Raw genomic sequence first — 20,861 nt, forward strand, 5'->3', positions numbered from 1 at the left:
AAACCCTTTCCACCCCAACTTGCTTTTTTGGTCATGGACTTTTGTCATAGCGATAGAACCCTAAGAAAGACACATGCATATAATAAAAAAAGTTTAGGGGTTGGGGATTTAGCTCAGTGGTAGAGCGCTTGCCTAGGAAGCGCAAGGCCCTGGGTTCGGTCCCCAGCTCCGAAAAAATGAACCAAAAAAAAAAAAAAAGTTTAAATCAGTTGAAGGAGTTGAGGATGTAGCTCAGTTCATAGAGCATCTACTGAGAGCTCAGGGGACCCTGGGCTTAATCCCTAGACCACAGACCATGGACATCTGCAATCCTAGCACTTAGGAGATACAGCCAAGATGATAATAGTAATTTAAGGTCATCCTTGGCTATACAGCAAGTTAGAGGCCAGCATTTGAAAGACAGAAGAAAGCAGATTTCTGTGACTTTGAGGCCAACATGGTCTACACAGTGAGTTCCAGGACAGCCAAGGTTACCTTGTCTCAAAAAAAAAAAAAAAAGAAAAAAAGAAAGAAAAAAGAAAAAAAAAGAAAAATGGGGGTTAGGCGGGAGAGCTGAGGGAATAGCTCAGTTGGTAAGGTGCTTGGTGTTGTCATGCAAGCTTAAGGAACTGTTTGATGCCCAGTACCCAGGTAAAAAAATTGGGCATGCCAGGCATGCTTTTAAGCCCAGCCAGGGTTACATAGTGAGACTGCTTCAAAAAAAAAAGGTGATCATGGTGATATGTTCATGTCATCTCAGTGCAGGAGAGGCAGAGACAGGCAGACCCACAGGGCTCCCAGGCATTAGCTGACTGCATTAGCTGGCTAATTAGTGAGGAATCTTGTCTCAAGAAACACCTGCAGTATGTAAGCAAACACGCTAAGCTAACACACACACACACACACACACACACACACACACACACATTGTTAAAAATAAAGTAACTTTCAATTAGACATGGTAGTACACGCCAAAACTCTAAGCATTCAGGAGGCTGAGGCAGAAGGGTCACAAGTGTCAGGTCAGCCTGAGCTACCCAGCAGGTTCTGAAACAGCCTCAGAAACATAGCAAGATTCTGGCCAAAAATCAAGAAAGACCGTTCTGATTGCAGTTAGGGGAAGCAGGCTTCAGGGTTGAAATTACCTAATACCGAGGTTAAAGACATTGTTTGCAAGAAGTTGGGAGTGTCCTCGCGGGTATGGAGTTTCCATAAGGAGCCCTTGGGCTCCCTGGCACCAAACACTGTTTTCAGGAATGTGGGACAATTCAATTGTCTCTCACAGCTGGGTAGCACTCTCTTACTTCAGTCAAAGTCAGTGTTCACTGTGAGAAAACTGACAGCAGGGGAAATGATTAATTGAAGAAATCTGATACCTGCACAAGCCCCTGTATACCATACACTCCAAACATCAATTTTGACTGAATGTCACATCAATTCCTTGAGGATTTGCAGCAGATTAAAACTCTTCAGCAGATAAAACAGAGTAGGATAGTTCTTAATGCAATGAGCATGTGCCAGGAAAACAATAGATGGATGGCCCAACCAAGTCTGAAAGCATCCTTCACCTCCTACTGAAATAGACGGAGCCACTTGAAATAGTGACCCTTGGGCCCCATCCCTAGAACCTCTAAGCCTGCTGAAGGAGGTTGGAAATTACTACGTGCTAGGTCATATCCAAAGGGTCCACCTTTTTGTCTTCAATGATTCACAAAGCACAGAAACGTCTGTGCAATTATTGAGAATACACTTGGAGATCCTACATTTACACTGAAGCTTTACTCCCTTCCCAATTCTGATCACAGTACTGGCTTTCAGGGGCCAGAGCTCTCTGCCCATGAATCAAACAGTTCTTTACCTCCCGCAGCAAGACTCTACACCCTGGGGTTTTGGGGCGCCTGGTGAAAGGAGTTATGTTGTGCATGGCCCCTGAGCAGGGCCCTGGGTTTCCTTATAATTGACTCTATCTCTGTGAAGATATGCCTCCCACATCCAGCGCTCTTTGGTCTGAAAGAGAATGAATGAATGAATGAATGAATGAATGAATGAATGAATGAGGTAGGATCTTCTCTATCCCCTCCTCCCTTTGTCCTGAGGCTACACTGGTGAGTAGGAAATCTCAAATTTTGATGAAGGTGTGCTGGATCTGTATTCCCGCCCCAGGCAAAGCCAAGCCAGCGGAGCCTTCCGTTGTTTTTTTTTTTTTTTTGGTTAAAGTTGTTTTAAGTTTTGACTCAGACTTCTCCATCAGTCTCCCTTGTTCCGGATCTTTCTGCCACTGACAAACTGTAGCCGCTTGTATTTTAATGCTAATTTGGGTCCCCCAAGTTTGTTTGCGTGAAAGGGTAACACAGAGCTTCTGGGAACCTGCCCCCAGTTCATTCTGATTGGTAAAGATGCCAGCAGCCAATAGCTGGACAGAAGAGAGAGTTAGGGTTCCTGGGCTTGGGACCTGGAGGAAGGAGGGAAGGAGAAAGGCACCCCATTCCTTAGGAGTGTACGGGAGAGAGACAAGAACCGCCGTGGAGGTAGAGAAGCAAGGAGCGCCCTGGGCTCCGGGCCCAGAGAAACGTGGCTCAGAGGGCCGATATTGGAATTAAGAACCGCCAAGATGGAACATTGGAAATTAGAAGTAGTAGCTCAAAGTTAGGCAGTTGCCCGACTCTTGTGCTTTTTAAGGAATATTAAAATGTAAAGGCTATGTGCGTGTGCCTTTCATCTGGGAACATAAATGGTCAAAGGTAGGAAGACGCCCCACACCAGAATTTATTAAAAATATTGCTACTATAACATATACCATGTGTAAGGAATACCCAGGGAGTTACAATCCTAGGGTTTGTTGTCCACCTACCGAAGGGCCAGGCTCTCTGCTAAGGACTAGGGATAAGTCAAGCCCAAATGTGTGTGGTATCTCTATAGTCCATGTGGCCGTGCTGTAGTACCTAGGCTGGCCTCTAAGTCTCTGTCCTAGGATTGATTACCAGCGTGAGCCAGCAGGCAGACTCTCCAGGTATTTAATATCCAAGATATGCAGACCTCAAAACATTTAATTAAACATCATTGCTTTTCCCCCTCTTGGGCAGCGTACACACAGTGAGAACCATACAATGATGAGATCATGTTTCATAAGAATATTACTATACGTTCACTGAATATCAATTTTGAAATAATTCAAAACTTTAACACTATCTTGAGGGGTTGGGGATTTAGCTCAGTGGTAGAGCGTTTGCCTTCCTAGGAAGCACAAGGCCCTGGGATCGGTCCCCAGCTCCGAAAAAAAAAAAAAAAGAACCAAAAAAAAAAAAAAAAAGACTGTCTTAGTTCATTGCTGTGAAGCAATACCATGAGCAAAGCAACTCATTTTTTTTTTAAGATTCATTTATTTATTGTATACGAGTACACTGTCACTGTCTTCAGACACACCAGAAGAGGGCATTGGATCCCATTACATATTTTTGTGAGCCACCATGTGGTTGCTGGGAATTGAACTCAGGTCCTCTAGAAGAGCAGTCAGTGCTTTTTTTTGTTGTTGTTGTTCTTTTTTTCGGAGCTGGGGACCGAACCCAGGGCCTTGTGCTTCCTAGGCAAGCGCTCTACCACTGAGCTAAATCCCCAACCCCCTAGTCAGTGCTCTTAATCACGGAGCCCTCTCTCCAGCCTGACCAAGACAACTCTTAAAGGCAAACATTTAATTGGGGCTTGCTTACGGTTTCAGAGGTTCAGTCCATTACCATCATGGTGGGAACATGGCAAAATGCAGGCAGACATGATGCTGGAGGAGCCCAGAGTTCTACATCTTGATTTGCAGGCAGCCAAAAGGACACTAACTTCTGCACTGGGTGGAGCCTAAGCATAGGAGATCTTAAAGGCCACCTACACAGTGACACACTTCCTCCAACAAGGTCACAGCTCCTAATAGTGCTACTCCCTATGGCCAAGCATTCAAATACATGAATCATTGGGGGCCAAACCTCGTCAAACTACTACAAACATATTTCTTTTTTTTAAAAAGATTTTATTTTATATATATGAGTACACTGTCACTATCTTCAGACACACCAGAATAGGGCATCAGATCTCATTACAGATGGTTGTGAACCACCATGTGGTTGCTGGGAATTGAACTCAGGACCTCTGGAAGAGCAGTCAGGTGCTCTTAACCACTGAGCCATCTCTCCAGCCCTACAAACATATTTCTTAAAGCTGAGCAGTGGCAGTGCCTGCCTTTAATCCCTAATGCTACTGATGGTCGTGGAACATTCTGGAACCCGTGTGGATGGTAGTGATGCTACCATCACCTCAATGTTTTTTTAATAAAGATTTATTCATTTATTATATATAAGTACACTGTAGCTGTCTTCAGAAACACCAGAAGAGGCATCAGACCTCATTACAGATGGTTGTGAGCCACCACGTGGTTGCTGGGAATTGAACTCAGGACCTCTGGAAGAGCAGTCGGTGCTCTTAACCACTGAGCCCCTTAATCTCTCCAGCCCCCTTAGTTTGGATTTTATTGCTGTGAAGAGACACCATGACCATGGTAGCTTTTATATAGAAGAAAGCATTTAATTGAGGCTGTCTTACAGGTTCAGAAGTTCAGTTCAGGGCTGGGGATTTAGCTCAGTTGGTAGAGCGCTTACCTGGGAAGCGCAAGGCCCTGGGTTCGGTCCCCAGCTCCAAAAAAAAAAAAAAAAAAAAGAAGTTCAGTTCATTATCATCATAGTGGTAAGTATGGCAGCATCCACACAGAAATGCTGCTAGAGGAGTCAAGAGTCATCTTGATCCTTAAGGCAGCCAGAAAACTCACTTCCACAGGCAGCCAGTGGAGGCTCTCTTTTGCATTGGATGGAACCTGAATGTAGGAGACCTCAAAGTCTAGCCCCACAGTGACACACTTCTTCCAAAAAGGCCACACCTCCTAAAAATGCCACTTCCCTTAGATCAAGCATATTCAAGCCACCACATCCCATACCCTGGCCCCCATAGGCCTGTTCAAATGCAGGGTTATATGGGGACCATACCTAAACATAGCTTAATGCAAAAATACTTTCAGTCTAATGTCAGAAGTCCCCATAGTCTATCTATCATAGTCTCAACAATTAAAAGTCCAAAAGCTTCAAGTCTCTTCTGAGAGTCATGTAATCTCTTAACTGTAATTCCCTATAAAATCAAAATCAAAAAGCAGATCACATACTTCCAACATCATAGTGAGGAAATACTAGACCAAAGCAAGGCAGAAAACTAGCAGAGAAAACTCCAAAGTCAGCATCTCCATGTCTGATATCCAACTCCTTCCAACTATGTTGACTTAACAAACTTTCTCTTGAGCAGGTTCCACTCCGTTAGCTGCTTTCCTTGGCAGGTAGCCCACAGCTCTGGCATCTCTCATCTTGGGGTATCCAAGGCAACATCAATGTTACAACTTCAATGTCTGGGATCTACACATATTCTTCTGGGCTCCTCCAATGGGTTCGCATCACTTCTCCAGCTTTGCCCTCTGTAGCACTCTAAGGTTGATCCACTCTGTTCTTGGTGGTCATCCCATGGTATTGGCATCTCCAATACGCCGGGGTTTTCCACTGCAACTAGGTTTCCAACAGCTGGAAGGCTACCCTGATTACATGGCAGACTTCAAGTTGAAAGTTAAGGAGACTAGGTTTAAGAACTAGGCAAGTAGTCCAGGCAAGTCAAATACTAATTGAAAAGCCCCAGACTCCAGCCTTCATTCCCCAATAATGGTTCCAGAATGCCTCGAGATAAAGTAAGATAAAGCTTATCTACTACAAGCTCACTTGGTTGTCTCTCTGTCTTGGTTGTAGAAGAGCCCAACATGCTAGACTTCTGCAGAATAAAACACTTTCTGTTTATAGACTATTTGAGTTGGGGTATCATTCTTTGGTGAGTCATGAAACCTTACACAGCCTCTCATAGGCTTCTTCATAATGCTCATCCTTAACTTCTTTGCTGACTCCTTTAGTCTTGGGCCGTTAAGTACAACTGAGGCTGCATAATGGCCTTCCCTGGCCTCTCACAGTGCCAAACCTCAACTGTTCTTCATGACCCCTTCATTCCTTCAAAGCCAGTACTACCTGGGTGACTCTTACACATTACCAAGTCCAGCTGCAGCCCAAGGTACAACCTAGAAGACAGTGTCTTCCATATGCCTACTAGGATGGTCCATTAAACCCCACTTGAAGCATCTCACTGCTTTACAAATCCAAGGTCCCAAAATCCACATTACTCCCAACAAAAACATGTTCAGGTCTATCACAACAATACCCCAACACTAATACCAACTACTGTCTTAGTTAGGGTTTCCGTTGCTGTGACCATGACCAAGGCAACTGTTATAAAGGACAACATTTCACTGGAGGTGGCTTACAGTTTCAAAGGTTTAGTCCATTATCATCATGGCAGGAAGCATGCAGTGTTCAGGCAGACATGGTGCTGCAGAAGGAACTGAGGGCTCTACGTCTTGATCCTAGGGCAGCCAAAAGGAGACTGTCTCTTCTGCAGGCAACCAGGAAGAGGATTTCTTCCATATTGGGTAGAGTTTGAGTGCCAGGAGCCCTCAAAGCCTACCTACACGGTGACACACTTCCTCCAACAAGGCCACACCTCCTATTAGTACCACTACCTATGGGCCAAGCATATTCAAACCAGCACACAAGGTTAGGTTGAAAGAGGTGGCAAAGCCTTCCTCTGGTGGACGTCGACAACCTACGACGAAGAGGAATTCTAGTTTTCTCTTAGAATTTTCCACCTGACAACCATTTCCTTACAATTGTTGTTCCTACTGAGATTAGCTAAACCTGCCTCCTTGTTCAACTGTATTCGAAAAATAATCCTACATTCCTATTCTAATGTATATAGTAAACCTGCTGTATATAGTCACCATGCTGAACCAGGCTTCTCCACAGAGCCCAGACTGCCTGATCCCAGCTTTTCTGTATCTGTATCTCTCTTCTTTTCTTGGCACCCATATTTGGGGCTCTTAAATTCAAGCCGTGTAAGGATTCGACACATCTGTACCGGCAGCACAAGGAAAACGGAGACAGGAGGATTGGAGCTTGGTGGCCAATTGATTAGCTCTGGGTTCAGTGAGAGATTTGTCTCAGAAAAATCATAAAAAAAAATCAAGGATGATAAGACATCAACCTCTGGCATTCATGTGTACTTCTGTCTGCCTACACACGTATGTATGCACAACATACATTCTGCATATGCAAATGAATAAATAAGTTCTCTTAAGTGACAATACTAACTTACAAAGTGTCATTCAGTGAAAGAACCCAATGGAGTATCTGAAGCAGGGTGTGTATATAAAGATCATTTTCTTTAGTATAGCTGGAGAGGCTGGCAGGACTGCTCAGTGGCTTCCTTGTGACTGTACAAATGGGCATATACACTTGCAGACATACAGTACACATTATTTTTTTTAATTAAATTTATTTTATGTAAATAAGTACACTGTAGCTGTCCTCAGACACAGCAGAAGAGGGCATGGGATCCCATTATAGATGGTTGTGAGCCCCCATGTGGTTGCTGGGAATTGAACTCAGGACCTCTGGAAGAGCAGCCAGTGTGCTAAACAGCTGAACCATCTCTCCAGCCCCACGTTAATTTTTTTTTCCCTTTTCTTTTTTTCGGAGCTGGGGACCAAACCCAGGGCCTTGCGCTTGCTAGGCAAGTGCTCTACCACTGAGCTAAATCCCCAACCCCAATTTTTTTTTAACTTTAACTGGAAATATATAACTGAAAAATCACCTTGGAAACAAAAATTTAAAAAAAATAAAAAAAATTTAAAAAAAAGAAGAAGACATTTAACCAGGTGTGGTGGTACAAGCCTTTAGTCCCAGCGCTTAGGAGGCAGAAGCCAGTGGATCTCTGGGAGTTGGAGAACAGCCTGGTCCAAGACAGGCAGAGCTACATAATGAGACCTTGTCTCAAAAAGCAACCGAATTGAAACTGGGTTTAAAAAAATATATGTAGGTAAACATTGAACCTAATTTCTTTTAAAGGGTGTGTGAGTTATTCAATATAGAAGCTGGAATATGTTTTATTAAGTCATATGAAAAACATTTATTCCCTTACTACAAACCATCCGCATTAGTTTTCCGTTTTGCTTCGCAAATTACCAGGAACATAGTGGCTCAGGGATTAAAAAAAAATAAGAGGGGTGGGGGCAAGATTCATTATTTTGATTTCTGAGTGAGGAATCTTGGCAAGGCTTAACCATATCTGAATGAAAATGGGCACGGACACCAAAATAGCCGCTTTGTGGGTGAAGAGGAAAAGTTTATTCCAAACTGCTGAGGCTGTCTCTGGGGAAAGCAAAGAGAAGTTAGAGGAGAAAGATTCTCAGGATTAAATGGGAACCGGAGAAAGGGTGTGGCTTACTCGGGGTTTCTATTGCTGCAATGAAACACCATGACCAAAAACCAAGTTGGAGAGGAAAGGGTTTATTTGGCTTACACTTCCACATCACCCTTCATTCTCGAAGGAAGTCAGGATGGGAAGCCAAACGGCAGGATCCTGGAAGCAGGAGCCGGGGATACACAAGCCAGGAAGGATGCTGCTTACTGGCTTGCTCAGCCTGCCCTCCCGTAGAATTGAGTACCGCAACTCACAGCTCAGGCGTGGCACCACCCACTTCTCTATTGATTGCTAATTGAGAAAATGCCTTACATTTTCAGGAAGGCATTTCCTCAAAAAGGCTCCTTCCTCTCTGATAACTAAAGTTTTGTCAGGATGACACAAAACCAGGCAGTACGGAGGACTTGTCCGCTGGGCTGGGGCTTGCGAGCAGGAACTCAGGGAGCCTAGAGGCTACCATTGACAAGTTAATAGGCACCAGTCATATGTTAATGGGAGCCACGTGGCCATCTGTTTCTCTGGTCCGAGATAAGGAATTTTTTTTTTTTTTTTTAAGCAAATAGGAACTTTCCTCAAGTCCCGGAGCGAATAGTGGCTTTTGTCTAAATGTGAAATGTTGGGAAAAGGAATTTCTTGGGGAACCCAGCAATAGTGGTAGTGAAGTTATTTTAGTCACCTGAGATAATTAGGTCTCGTTTTTAGTTTACACATTAGTGCCAGGATCCACCTCCTGTGGCTGGAGGGCCGAGACCCCAGCTATCTGCTCTCAGCTGCCACAGAGCGGCAATGTGGGCCTCTCAGAAGCACTGCAATACTGCTTCAGAGTCAGCCCCGCTGCTAAGGATGTGGTTTGATTGGCATGGTGCTTAACGAAACATGCACATTGACCTGCGTTCAACCCCCAGCAATACTTACAGACAGGAGGATCAGGAGTTCAAAGTCAGGGTTGGGGATTTAGCTCAGTGGCAGAGCGCTTGCCTAGGAAGTGCAAGGCCCTGGGTTCGGTCCCCAGCTCCAAAAAAAAAAAAAAAAAAAGAGTTCAAAGTCATCCTTGATTACATAGTGAGTTCGAGGCTAACCTGGGGGGAAGAAAGGAGACCATATCGCTAAACAAGAAAAAGCAAATCAGACATTTTTCGGGGCATCTCTCCAGTTTACCGACACAGTTCTACAAAATTCAGTCAGCCCTTGATGTCCACAGGGGATGGGTTCCAAGACGGAGAGAGACCGAAACCTTCTCAAGCTCAAATCTCTTGTCTAAACCAGAAAAGCATTTATTTATTTGAGTGCCTGTGGGTGTGTGGCCAGCTACCACTTTCTGCCTATTCCTTTAGTTGAGGTCTCTCCCTGAACCTCACATTTTTTTCCAGGTTGGCTGGCAGCCAGCAAGTCCTAGCCATCCACATAACCCCACGCCCTCCTCGCCCAGATGTTGGAGTTATAGGCACACACAGGATAGCTGGCTTATTCTGTGGGTGCTGGGATGTGAACTTTGGTCTTCATGATTGTGTGGTGGATGCTCTTACCTGCAAGGCCATCTTTCCACCTCATCCTCTTGCTTTTGGTTTGAAGCTGGGTGAACTATAGATTCAAGTTAAAGACACAAGTGGCTTGCCCGTAGAGCCTAACAAGGAAGGAGCTGTTGCCTGGTTGTCACAGGACTGCACTTAGGAACAGGGGCTTTGTTTAGTCACTTTTCTTGTCACTGATAGAATATTTCATAGAAGCAACTTAAGGAGGAAGGATATGTTTTCACTTACAGTTTCAGGGAATTTCATACATCACAGGTCGGGAGGGCAGAGTGGGGTGGCTCTGGAGGAGAGGGACATCTGCCTGTTGCTTCTTACTCAGCAGTCAGGTCAGGGAGCAGCAAATGAGACTGGAAGGCAGGCCAGGCCAAGCTTCAAAATTCTGGGGAAACTGAGGTTCTTAGTAGTCTCTCTCTCTCTCTCTCTCTCTCTCTCTCTCTCTCTCTCTCTCTCTCTCTCCCCCTCTCTCTGTTTTCTGAGGCAGGGTTTCTCTGTAAAGCCCTGGCTGATCTGGAACTCACTATAGACTAGATTGGCCTTGAACTCAGAGATCCGCCTGTCTCTGCTTCTGAGTGCTTGTCATCAATGCCCAGCTCTTTGCCTCATGATTAAAAGAATTTAAGGACAGGTTTGGAGGGATGCCTAAGAACAATTTAACAGGTTTAAAAGAAAAACTCTGGGCAGTAGTGGTGCATGCCTTTAATTCAGGCACTCCTGTGGTGAGTGGATCTCTGGGAGTTAGAGGCCAGCCTGGACTACAGACTAAGCTCCAGGACACAGAGAAACCCTGTCTGGGAAAAATGAAAAACAAAATAAACAAATAAAAGAAAAAGCACAAGGAAGGACAGCATACATCTTGGCTGCCTGGAGGTGGGATAAGAAAGGAGAGAGAAAACCCTTTGTCTTAGATAGGGTTTTACTGCTGTGAGCAGATACCATGACCAAGGCAACTCTTATGAAGACAGCATTTAACTGGGGCAGGCTTACAGGATTAGAGGTTCAGTCTATTACAGTCAAGGTGGGTGGGAACATGGCAGCATCCAAGCAGGCATGGTGCAGGAGGAACTGAGAGTTCTACATCTTCATCTGAAGGCTGCTAGCAGAATACTCACTTCCAGGCATCTAGGACTGGGGTATTAAGGCCCACACCCACAGAGACACACTTCCCCCAACAAGGCTACATCTTCAAATAGTGCCACTCCCTGGGCCAAGCATATTCAAACCATGAGAGACACTATGACCAAAGCAACTCTTATAAAGGCAAACATTTAATTGAGGCTGGCTTACAGTTTCAGAGGTTCAGTCTGTTAATGTCTTGGTAGAAACATGGCCGCATGCAGGCAGACATAGTGCTAGAGAAGAAGCTGAGATTTCTACATCTTGATCCTAAGGCAGCCAGGAGTCTCTCTTTCCAGGAGGAGGGTCTCTTCTGCATGGGCAGAGCATGAGCATAGGACCTCAGAGCCCACCCCCACAGGGATGTACTTCCTCCAACAAGGCCACACCTCCTAATAGTGCCACTTCCCATGGGCCCAGGATATCCAAACCACCACATTGTCCCTTTCTGGGTTACTCAAGGCAAATGGGAGATAGCCTGGAGGAAAGAATCAAAAACTCAAAATCTCAAATTACTGGGGAAAGCACACTTACCCTCTGGGCAGGACCTGAAGGGGACAGAGTGGAAGAAAGAGGAGCTACTGGAAGAGAAGGCTCAGCAGCTAAAAGTGCCTGATGCCCCTCTGAGGAGAATCCAGGTCCCAGGTCCCCTTCCTCAAGCAGCTCACAAAGGTTTGCAATTTCCTATTCAGGGTATTTGAAGCTTGCTCTGTGCCTTATCCACACACGAGACACAGATACACAGACAGACAGACAGACAGACCAACCGACTGACCACAGGCATCCATACACATGTAGCACAGATGCATATACGTAAAAAAAGTAAAAAGAAAAGAAAAGTGACTCAGTTTTGAGCTATACTCCCTAAGTCAGTGAGTTGATAGGCTCTACTGGATGAACGCCTTTGTTTTGGGTAGCCTGGAACCTTAAGTCTCTACTTGAGGCCAAAGGTAGTTCTACCCCCATAGTGGTTCAAACAATTTAAATTTATTCCCATCTAGTTTACAAATGAGACGCCAACTATTGTCATTTTATTTGGCTTTGACAATTGGGGGGGGGTGGCAGTAATCTACTAGTCTACTTTTCTAATGGCTGGCTGGCTACTTGCCCAATGGTGTAACACAAATACTTGATGTTTCCCCTGGTCATGTCAAGCTCATGGTCCATCTCTTTTCATGACAGCTGCCCCCCTCCCCGCAACTCCCTAGCTAACTCAAAACCTGACTACCTCTAATTCCTCCAGTAATTGGCTGTAGCCATTTTTATTCAACCAATAGTTTTAAATTAAGGAACAAGGTTTGCACAACAAAAGCAGTTAATCTCGAGAATTCACTCCTAGGCAGCTCGACCTTCCTTGCATAGAATTTAGCATTACAATACATAGCAACCGGCCAAACCTTAGTGGGGAGGCTACTGGAGTGTCTCTTCACCTAGAAGAGGTAACAAGAAAATCATTTAGGGGCTGGAGAGATGGCTCAGTGGTTAAGAGCACTGACTGCTCTTCCAGAGGTCCTGAGTTCAAATCCCAGCAACCACATGGTGGCTCACAGCCATCTGTAATGCGATCTGATGCCCTCTTTTGGTTTCTGAAGACAGCTACAGTGTACTTATATATAATAAACAAATAAATCTTTAAAAAAAAAAGAAAATCATTTAGGAGATGGGCTGAAATTTGGAGATGCAAGCCCACTCCCTCTATTAAAAGCTAGTTCTAGGGCTGGAGAGATGGCTCAGCGGTTAAGAGCACCCGACTACTCTTCCAGAGGTCCTGAGTTCAATTCCCAGCAACCACATGGTGGCTCACAACCATCTGTAAAGAGATCCGATGCCCTCTTCTGGTGTATCTGAAGACAGCTGCAGTGTACTTATATATAATAAATGAATAAATCTTTTAAAAAAAAAGCTAGTTCTAAAGCTGTTATAGAGGAACTTATATCTGAATTGGAGTTCCAGTTGTACCCTCCAGGCGGATTTGCCATCTTCTGGCTAGCCTGGCCTGGTTAAGACACAGTTGCCTCTATTACTGACTAACTATTGCTATAATAAAACACTATAACCAAGCAGGTATGGTAATGCACACCTTTGATCCCAGCGCTCAGGAAACAGAAGAAGGCGGATCTGAGTTTGAGGCCAGCCTGCTCTGAACAGAGTGTGTTTTAGGACAGCCAAGGTTACATAGAGAAACCTTATCTCAAGACAAAACCAGAAAAAAAAAACCAATAACAATAACAACAACAACAAAAACAAAACAACTAACCAAACAAACAAAGATTCCCCACCACAGCAAGTGCAGTTTATAGAAGGGCTTACTTTGGGGCCTATGGTTCCACAGGGCTAAGATTCTGTCATCATCATAGAAAGAACTTGTGGCAGAAAGCACCAGGCATGGTGGAGGGAAAGGGCAAAAACTCACATCTCAAACCTCAGGCAGACAACAGAGAACAACTTGGAACGCACAGTGTTTAGAAACCTCAAAACCTGCCTCCATGGCCACACACCTAAGCCTTCCTAGACAGCAACTAGCCAGGAGACCAAGAACTCAGATATCAGCACCTAGGTGGGACATGTCATTTAAACCATCGTACTGCCTGTGTAGTCGCTATACCCTGTGTAGTCGCTATACCCTGTTTCTATCAGTTCTGCTCCAAAGACCCACTTTTGTCTGCCAGATCCCACAACCTCCCAAAGTAGCAATGTTAGCTAAGGGCCAAGTGTTCAAACATAAGCCACTGTGCGTGTCACTTTTGAGCCATAGAGGGATAACATAGGATAGGTGTACCAGGGGCCAGAGCTTTTCCAGAATTTGGATGAACTTGGCTCCATCTTGCTTCTTTTCTGAGAGTGGTACTGGGCCTTGAACCTAGCGGCCTTCTGCATCGTAAGCAAGCCTTCCATGGAGGTATACCTCAGTACAGTCAGTTCCAGTACATGAATTTAATATTCTGAGAGATCTCTTTCTTTCTTATTTATGTGTGTACGTGTGTGCCAGAGCCACCTGCAGGAGTCGAACAGCCTCTGAGGGGCAGTGAGGATGATTACAGGAAAGGCAGAAAGAAGACATGAGAGATGCTTCAGGAGGCTTCCAGTTAACACTGAAGCCCTGAGTTTTATTTTACGTAGCCTTTTTCTATCCCACAGTGCTGTGGGAAGCAAAATCACAAGCTAGCAGAAACAATGGCTGACGGATACATAGGATATCTGTTTTTATCTGGAGGCCTCCCTATTTCTTCCACCAGGATTAATAGAACATTTAACTCCTTGCCGTGAGCCTCAAGTGTATCTTCTCTTATTGTTCTATGCGTTGGCAGACCTGGAAATCTGTCAGCAGATCCTGGCCTGTCTTGACTCTGCCCAGCAAGTATTTTGACATAAGAAGGCAAAATGGCTCCCGACATATGCCTGTGTGAGTTTATGTGCACCACTATATGCAAGTGCCACTGGAAGCCAGAGGACATTGGGTTCCCTGGAACTGGACTTAAAGGCAGTTTCGAGCCACCTGACTTAGGGGCTGGGAACAGAAGTCAGTTCTCCGTAAGAGCAGCAAGTGATCTTAATCTCTGGGCATCTCTCTAGTTCAGATATTCTCAACCTGTTGGGTCTCGACCCCTTTGGAGGTTGAACATCAGAGAGGCTGCACATCAGATTTTACAATATGATTTATAACAGCAGCAAAATTACAGTTACAAAGTAGCAAAAAAATAATTTTATGGTTGGGGGGGTCACCATAACATGAGGAACTGTATTAAAGGTTTGAGAACCACTGTTCTAGTTCCTTTGTGTGGCAGAGAGAGAGAGAGAGAGAGAGAGAGAGAGAGAGAGAGAGAGAGAGAGAGAGAAAGAGAGAGAGGTGATGGGCCAGACATAGTGGGCCACACCTTTTTGCTTTTTCGTTTTCTGTTTTTTCGAAACAGATTTTTTCTCTGTATAGCCCTGGCTGTCCTGGAACTCGCTCTGTAGACCAGGCTAGCCTCAAAGTCTCAGAGATCTGACTCTGTACTGGGAGCAAAGACATGCACCACCACCTTAAGGCATGGCCCATACTTTTTTTTTTTTTATTTAAGTGTATTTATTTTATGTATGTGAGTACACTGTTGCTCTCTTTAGACACACCAGAAGAGGGCATTAGATCCCATTACAGATGGTTGTAAGCCACCACGTGGTTACTGGGAATTGAACTCAGGACCTCTGGGAGAGCAGCCAGTGCTCTTAACCTCTGAGCCATCTTTCCAGCCTGGCACATACAGTCCAGCACAGAAGAGTAGTCAGAGGCAGGTGGATTTCTGTTGAGTTTCATATCTCTGTGAATTCCAGGCCAACTTGATAGTGAAGCTCTGAGAAAGAGGAGGAGGAGAAACAGAAGGAAGAGGAGGAAGAAGAAGGGAGGAGATGGAAGGAGGAGGAGGAGGAGGAAGAAGAAGAGGAGGAGGAAGAGGAAAAGGAGGAAGAGGAGGAAGAGGAGGAGGAAGAGGAGGAAGAGGAGGAGGAAGAGGAGGAAGAGGATGAGGAAGAGGAGGAAGAGGAGGAGGAGGAGAAAGAAGAAGAAGAAGAAGAAGAAGAAGAAGAAGAAGAAGAAGAAGAAGAAGAAGAAGAAGAAGAAGAAGAAGAAGAAGAGTGAAATTACACACAGTAAAACTAGGCATGGAGGCACATGCCCACAATCCCAACACTTAGAAGACAGAGACAGGAGAATTATAAGCCAGCTTGGGCTGCCTCTGGAAATCTCAACTTAAAAATAAACTGTATTGAATTTCATTGTTGTATATACTGAGTGGACTACATGTGAAACTCTGAAATTCTGGAGAAAAACATATTCAAGGTACTCCACATGATGATTTAACAGCATTTAATATTCCCCAAACTTTTCTAGCAAAGTACCCCTAATAGAAGAAAATAGAGTATAATTAGCAGTTGGTAAGTCTAGCTAAAACTTCTCACAAAATTAGACCCTGAACAACTTTGATGACTAAGTAGCAAATCTTTCTGAAAGTCAGGTAGTTTCCAGTTTTTTGCCTTCTGCAAACCAAAGGAGAAACTCATCTCTTTCTTGGCTAGCAGGTCATTAAATGATGTTTGTGCTGGGCTTAGGTGTAGAAACCTGAAAGCCAGGCTCTCAGGTTTGATCTTGGCTTCATAACAAATTCTGTGTCAACTTCAGCTATGCAATGAGATCCAGGGAGGGAGGGAGAGATGGAGAGAGAGAGGGAGGGAGGGAGGGAGGGAGGGAGAGGAGAGTGAGACAGTAAGCAGAGAAAGGGGAAACAGAGATACTCTTGAAAACAGAGTTATACTATTTTCAGCATAAAAAGCAAAACAAAACAGAACTTAACTTTGTGGTGGTTTGAATATGCTTGGCCCAGGAAGTGGCACTGTTAGGAGGTGTGGCCTTGTTGGAGGAAGTGTGTCACTGTAGGGGTGAGCAAGGAGATCCTCCGTCCTAATCACATGGGAGCCAGTTATCTTATAGCAGCCTTCAGATGAAGATGTAGAACTATCAGCAACGTCTCTCACAGTACTACTAGGATAGCCCATTAAGCTCCACTTAAAACATTCTTTCCAACCCAACATTGCTTTCCAAACCCAAAGTCCCAGAATCCACATTCTTCCAAACAAAAGCATGGTCAGGCCTATTATAGCAATACTTCAGTCCCTGTCTTCTGTCTTAGTTAGGGTTTTACTGCTGTGAACAGACACCATGACTAAGGCAACTCTTATAAGGACAACATTTAATTGGGGCTGGCTTACAGGTTTCAGGTTTCAGAGGTTCAGTCTATTGTCATCAAGGTGGGAGCATGGCAGCATCCAGGAGGAGTTGAGAGTTTTACATCTTCATCTGAAGGCCAATAGGAGAAGACTGGTTCCCAGGTGGTTAGGATGGAAAGTCTTATAGTCCATCACCTACAGTGACACACTTCCTCCAACAAGGGGAAACAAAGATATAGTCTTGAAAACAGAGTTATGCTAGTTTTCAGCATTTAAAACAAAAACAGGACTTGAAAAACTATAACAAAATATAACAAAATCCCTTACATGTATGTCAATGTATACATGCATATGCATATCTGATGTGAAAATTATCTCATCCCAACAATAACTGATATTCTACTGTTTGGGACAAGACATTTCTGCTTTCTTCTTTTTCTTTTTTTCTTTCTTTCTTTCTTTCTTTCTTTCTTTCTTTCTTTCTTTCTTCTTCTTCTTCTTCTTCTTTTTTTCTTCTTTTTTTTCGGAGCTGGGGACCGAACCCAGGGCCTCGTGCTCTCTAGGTAAGCGCTCTACCGCTGAGCTAAATCCCCAACCCCTTTCCTCCTCTTCTTCTTCTTCTTCTTCTTCTTCTTCTTCTTCTTCTTCTTCTTCTTCTTCTTCTTCTTCTTCTTCTCCCCTTCCTCCTCCTCCTCCTCCTGTTCCTCCTCCTCCTCTTCCTCCTCCTCTTCCTCCTCCTGTTCCTCCCCCTCCTCTTCCTCCTCCTCCTCTTCCTCCTCCTCCTCCTGTTCCTCCTCCTCCTCCTGTTCCTCCTCCTCCTGTTCCTCCTCCTCCTGTTCCTCCTCCTCCTGTTCCTCCTCCTCCTCTTCCTCCTCCTCTTCCTCCTCTTCCTCCTCCTCTTCCTCCTCCTCCTCCTCCTCCTCTTCCTCTACTTCCTCCTCCTCCTTTTTCCCTCTTATTCTGAACTACAGCTGACACGTGCTAGGCAAGCATTTTACTTCATCTCCAACAGTCTTTATAGATTGCAGAGTTTAGTGCGGTGTGGTGTGTCCACTCAGGAGGCTGAGGTAGAAGGACTTCTTGAGCCCAAAAGCAGAAAATTCTGCTTTTAAAAATGGAGGTAAACAGTGAGGTGGGAGCTGGTTCAGCAGTTAAGAGCATTTTCCAGAGGACCAGAGAATTTGGTCCCCAGCACTCCCTCCAGTGCTGCAACTCCTATTCTATGTATCTGACACCCAATTCTGGCCTTCCTGGTCACCTGCACACCAACCAAACTAAAAAACAAAAACATTATTTGTCCCAGCATGACTGATATAACTAATGACCATAAACTAGGTTCTTAGCTCATTTCTCAGATTCTGGAGATGGGGCAGGTGAGGTTATGGTGCCTGGCTGTTCTAGAACTCCTGGTGCAGACCAGGCCGTTCTTGAACTCAGTGATCTGCCTGTCTGCCTCCTAAGTGCTTAGATTAGGGGAGAAGATCGCCATACTGGAGTTTTTCATAGGTGCTCTGACTCCATTCCTGAGATCAACACCTTCATCACCTAACCATTACCCAAAGGTGAACTTCCTGACTAACCTTGCTGGGATTAAAGGCATGCACCACCTCTGTCTGGTTCGCCCTGCTTTCTTACAGCATCCAGGACCAGGGGTGGCATCATCCACAGTGAACTCGGTTTTTCCACATCAATCAGACTTGCTGACAGGATGATTTAAGGGGGCACTTCCTCAACTGAGATTCCCTCTTCCAAAATGACTCTAGCTTGTGTCAAGTTGACATACATCTAGCCAGCACGACAGGACGGACATACAACTTTATATCTTCCTGCTTCCACTTCCCAAGCACTGGGCCTACAGATCATGTACCACCATGCCTGATTTCTGAGTGGCTAGGATTGAACACAGAGCTTTGTGCATTCCTATGCAGTACTAAGGGTACAGTCCCCCAATTCTTGACTCTGGTTCCTGAACTACTCCATTCTGCTGACCTGAACGATACAACCTGCCCGTCTTCTTGGCGTATAGGTGCACCACTAACTTCTAGGAAGTTGGATGCAAGAAACAGTAAGTGCTACTTGCTTTCACGGTTAGCTTGTAAAAACCCTCCTAATGTATGTTCAAACGGCACAGCACTATACACGTTTCCTGCCTCCTGTATGTACTGTGTAGCTTGGAGATCCTCTTTTATAAGAAGAGCTTTTGGTTAGGAAAAGTGGGTTCTGTGATGTAAAAAGTTCAGTTTAGAGCATACTAATGGTTAGAATGACTGTGAGAACAGCTAGACCTGTTCCAGGGGAAGAGCTGTAAACACAGATGTGAACTTGTAAGCTCGAAGGCCCAGGGTGTGATAAGATTCAGGTAAGTGTTTTCAATGAGTGAAGATAGTGCTGGGAGTTTTTCTTGTTATAACTCAAAGTTGCTATGTAGTTGAGGATGAGGATGGCCTTGAAAATCTTGAACTTTTATTTTAAAGATTTATTTTATGTATATGAGTACACTGTTGCTGTCTTCAGACACACCAGAAGAAGGTGTTGGATCCCATTACAGATGGTTGTGAGCCACCATGTGGTTGCTGGGAATTGAACTCAGGACCTCTGGAAGAGCAATCAGTACTCTTAACCACTGAGCCATCCCTTCAGTCCTAACCTTGAACTTTTGGGCTTCCCACTTCAACCTTCTGAGTGCTGGGACTATGGGGCTGAACCATGACATTTGGCTTACACAGTGATGGGGTTTGGACATGGATCTAATGTACACTTCCAGACTCTACAATTAGGTTTTAAGTTGTGTGTGTGTGTGTGTGTGTGTGTGTGTGTGTGTGTGTACATCGTGCATGAGCAATACATGCATGATGCTATGGTGTGCTTTCCATCACGTGGGCTGTTCCCCACAAGTCAGTGTACCCATTTTTGTTATTTTTGATACAGGGTCTTTGACTATCTAGTCCTTGGTAGCCTAGAAATATGTAAAACAACCTGGCCTCAAACTCCTAGAGATCCACCTGCTGCTGCCTTAATAGTGCTGGGATAAACGTGTGTGCCACCGCGTGGAACCTAAAGATTAATATTACTGTTTGTTTTTGAGACAGGGTCTTACTATACAGTTCTGTCTGGCCTAGAACTTGCTGTGTAAGCTATGCTGGCCTCAGATCTCCATTCTGCCTCCTGAGCACTAAGGTTGAAAGTGTGTGCCACCACATCCATCTGGGCCTAAAGATTTTTATTAGTTGTGTGTGCACATGAGGGCAGTGCCCCTGGAGGTCAGAAGAGTCAGGAGCTGGAGTTACAGGTGGCTGTGAGCCTCCTGGGATGGGTGCTGGGAACCAAATTGGGGTTCTCTGAAAGAGCATTGCATGTGCCAGTCTTTGAGAGAGGGCCTGCGTAGCCCTGGCTAACCTGAACTTCATATATAGACCAGGCTGCCTAGACTTGACTGCTTCTGCCCCAAGTGCTAGGATGTATATCGTTATGCCAGGCTCCTGTTGTAAAAGTGCTGTTGGAAAAGTTGTGTGCCACTATGTCTAGCTAGTGTTTTGAGATGGGGTGGGCTCAAATTCACTACGTAATGAAAATGGCCTCAATTTCCCGATCCTGCTGCCTCTAAGTCAAGATTTGGGGAAACCTGTCCATGGTAATTGAACCATGTGCAACTGAGTCCTAGTGATCCAAATGGATATAGGTGCTCAGAATTTCTTCATAACTGGAGAGCAAAGGGGCTTAGAGTTGTGAAGGAACTAAGGATTTTTTAAAAAAGTTATTTAAAGATGTATTTTTATGCTGGGCTTGCTGGTGTATGTCTTTAATCCCAGCAGTTCAGGAAGCAGAAGCAGGTGGCCTCTGAGCTCGACCCCAGGCTGAACAGCCAGGGCTATAGAGAAACCTTGTCTTGTAAAACAACAACAAAAAGAATTTTTATGTTTTGCTTTTTGGCTGTGTTTACCAAAAGACATATCAGATCTGAAGTTGTCATGTGGATGGTGGGAGTCAAACCTAGGGCCTCTGTAGGAGCAACAGGTGCCAATAACTACAGAGCCATTTCTACAATTCTAGAACTGTTTTTGTTTGTTTGTTTGTTTGTTTGTTTGTTTGTTTTTTGAGGCAGGGTTTGTGTAGCCTTGGCTGTTCTAGAACTAGTCAGAGAACCTCCTGTCTCCTCCAGAG

Source organism: Rattus norvegicus, chromosome 20, assembly GCF_021556685.1.
Source record: "Rattus norvegicus strain SHRSP/BbbUtx chromosome 20, alternate assembly SHRSP_T2T, whole genome shotgun sequence".
NCBI classification, from domain to species: Eukaryota; Metazoa; Chordata; class Mammalia; order Rodentia; family Muridae; genus Rattus; species Rattus norvegicus.